The sequence below is a fragment of the Saccoglossus kowalevskii genome, chromosome 9, assembly GCF_978046115.1.
Source record: "Saccoglossus kowalevskii chromosome 9, keSacKowa6.1, whole genome shotgun sequence".
Taxonomy (NCBI): Eukaryota; Metazoa; Hemichordata; class Enteropneusta; family Harrimaniidae; genus Saccoglossus; species Saccoglossus kowalevskii.
The window spans coordinates 5,725,906-5,729,712 of record NC_140649.1 but is presented as its reverse complement, the minus strand read 5'-3'; positions in this window follow the sequence as shown (position 1 = coordinate 5,729,712).

Here is a 3,807-nt window from a genome sequence, read left to right as displayed (position 1 = left end):
ATTTTATCTCCGTATAATATTAAATCAAGTATATACTTTATTGTACATGTATAACATAACAATGGGTTATTTTGTCTCCATATAATATTAAATCTAGCATATACTTTATTGTACATGTATAATATAACAATGGGTTATTTTGTCTCCGTATAATATTAAATCTAGCATATACTTTATTGTACATGTATAATATAACAATGGGTTATTTTGTCTCCGTATAATATTAAATCAAGTATATACTTTATTGTACATGTATAACATAACAATGGGTTATTTTGTCTCCATATAATATTAAATCAAGTATATACTTTATTGTACATGTATAACATAACAATGGGTTATTTTGTCTCCATATAATATTAAATCTAGTATATACTTTATTGTACATGTATAACATAACAATGGGTTATTTTGACTCTGTATAATATATATAAACATGTTCTATTTAGTATGTACCAACATGTTAAGAAAACATGCCAGTCCGTATATCTTTGTAACTGGCGCGTGATACCATATTAATGATGATTTGTGTTAATATGGTGGTCACTTTAATCTTTTGCTGATATATACGCTTATTCGCCTGACTGGTAGGCATGAGTGGCGCCCTCGTCGGCCGAACGGCATCAGACACGACTGTGTTGAGATGAAGGTGTTGGGTTTGGAGAACCGCGGAGGGCGCAACTCACGCGACCTTCTCAGGCTATAAGAGATACGTTGTGCAAAGCGATACCTTGTCAGATGTGATAGACCCTCTAACTCACAATTTTAGTTTCCGTTTCCTCATAACTTGTTCAGTACTGGGTCATCTAAACGCTTCTTTGCCTCAGTGCTGTGCCATACTATTTCTATATGTACATGTGGTTACACCAATAAAAATAATAAAATCACGTCTACATGAAAAATGATTTCTGCTAGAAATCGTCACATATACGTCGTAATACATTGTCGCAAATATGGGACAACTCGCTGCATTTAACATCGTGATACCGTTGATGGCGCTTCAATCTGAATTTCAGACTGTTTTTACGATTTGCGGACATTGACCTCGCATAACAGGACTAGATAATTTATATACTAAACAAGTGTAGAACAATAATTAAAGATTTTTGTTTTGTTCATTTACCCCTGGTGAAACCAATGAAAATTGTATGTTTATAATTTCGAAGTTTCTAGTGTACAAAAATAGTAATTTTCACAAAAAAGCAAATAATTGTGTACCGAATATAAGGATATCACATTTTTTTACAATTTTATTATAGCACTAGGTCTTGAATGCCGACTGCTAGGATTACAAGTTTGTTGCTTTTGCATATATATTATTGACTCGGTTCGAGTCTCCTGTCGCTGCTCACTCTGACTCGCCGTTGAAGGAAGTATAACAAAAAAAGAGCGGCATCGTGGAATCAAAACGTAAAATAGATTTTTAATAATGCATGTATTTTTTTGCCTGCATAACCAATTTTTTGTGTTATTCATTTCGTAATTTATTCTGGCCCACGTGGACTCAATTTTGTTAAAGGGCGGTAGTCGTCGCGCACGCATACGCGAGATATATGAGTCTCATATAAACAAAGATGATGACTTTAACTGTTGCGCAGATCAACGAGTACGAACTGAGATGTTACCAGGCTTTAATTAGATATTTTTTAGGTGAATGGAAGAAATCGAAAGAGTCACCGGCGGTAATTAATGCATGTCGCGCCCAGGTCAAAACTCGCATTTGTTATTTTCATTAGAAGAGCGCATTGGATTGTGGGAAAATCAACTTGAATGTTTATCGACACCACCGCCCTTTAAGGAGAGCATCAGATATCTCACACGTGGTCTGTACATGCTTTTGGTCATTTGATTCTACACGATTTTTGTTTTGTCTAATTACTTTAAATGTTTGAGTCTGATTAAAAGCAGATGTGGTAGACTGATTCTTGTCGAATCTAGTCGGCAGTGTACAGTTGGAGACGATGTCCACTGGTGACGAAAACCACTTCATTACATCGGGTTTAAACAAGTGGCACATGCCCGGAAGGTAAAAGTCACAATGAAAGTATACGTGTGTGAAGTGATTTCCAAATTGGGATACTTTTCTAGTAAGTTTCCTCGATTTTTTGCATTTTTTGGAAGGGGAATCCCTAACCATGCACAATTTTAAGCAAACATTACCCGAAATGGCGATATTTTGCCTCCGAACTACGATTTTTACGGATTTATGCCATTTTCAGGCCACATCGAAGATTTCGGTCAATTCTATGTGCTACTCCCCTGGGGGTGCGTGGTGTGAACGTGTTTTATCTCATTTCATTTTAGTATTGTAAACCGAGAAATGCCTAGGAGTTATTACGTTTACTGTTGGATATCATGTGACCAACTTAAACTCGTGTACAATCTGTCGGCTGGTCACCTGCAAGTATTAGCTATTTCACACATTCAAGTAAAAAACACCTTCCATTTTTTATGTTTTTAATATTATTTTTGATTTTAATGTGGTAGTAATTCTGAATTTGTTTAAAGTATAATTTTTATTAATTGTATTCAAATATTTGTTTTCAAATGAGAAGGCTACCGTGAAATTCCCAAGTACTGTAAATGAATTAATTATCCACTGCAAAGTCGTGAACCCAGTGAATATGCTCACAATATCAATATAGTGAAATTAAATGTCAGTCAAAATAAATGGTTTTACAGTATTGTATTGTTGAATCATTCAGTTTTGTGCTGTACTATAGTTTTTCGGGGCCACACTGTACCAGATTGCCTCCTTATCATATACAGTGGCGGATCCAGCAAAATGTATTGGGGGGGGGGGGAAGGGGGCAAGCTTCGCTTAAGATATACAGAGCGAAAATCGAAGAGAAGCTATGCGTAATCCAGATAATATGAATCGTCATGCGTTTGGGGGGGGGGCATGGCCCCCCTGCCCCCTCTAGATCCGCCACTGATCATATACTAGTATTGCTTGAATTATGGGTCGACCATTTTAATTCAATTGTTGGGAAAATGCAAGATAGATATCGAGATCAACAAAAAATGCATGAAATGTGTTGTAGGAAAAATAAAAGATGTACAGAAAAAAATGCATCGGTCACACTCTTACAGCTACCCGCATGATGAAAATATATATTTGACCCCTTTGACTTCGTAGATATCGATAGTATTCCAGGCGTCCTGTGTGTGTGTCACGTGTTTGATGATGATGATGTCACCTGACCAGATTTCAGCGCAATATAAGAAGGGTGTAGCAAATGATAGCGCTGAATATTTTATATCAGATTCGAATAGGTTCAATATACTTTATACCTGACCCTAAAAGGTCACACATCCTGGTACTTTGTGGGGGCACAAATTCATCATTAATGAGGAGAATTGTTCAATTATTTTTCCAGTAGAATACATGCAGTTGTTTTTTAAAAAAATGTTTTATTTAGTAAAATAAAATTTGAAGTAAAATATAGTAAATTACTATCCCATAAAGTGCAAGGATGTGTAACCTTTAGGGCCATGTACGTAACCTTTGTAAATGAACACGTAACTCATTCTGATTTCAATCTAGAACTGGATTTATTTAGTATCGTTCTATCACTAATAAATCTCAGAGTTACTGAATTATTGAGCGGAGATCTATTATTTATCTGATTTATCAACACCGCGTGGTTGATATCCATCGCATCTGCTACTGTGCTATTACGCTGATGATCGTAGAACCACGTGGTTTGTAGTCGAAAAACATGATCTGAAGGCAAAATGTAAATAAACCGCGTTGACCCCGTGACCTAGCTCATAAATATGCGCAAGTTAACAATGTCTATTTTT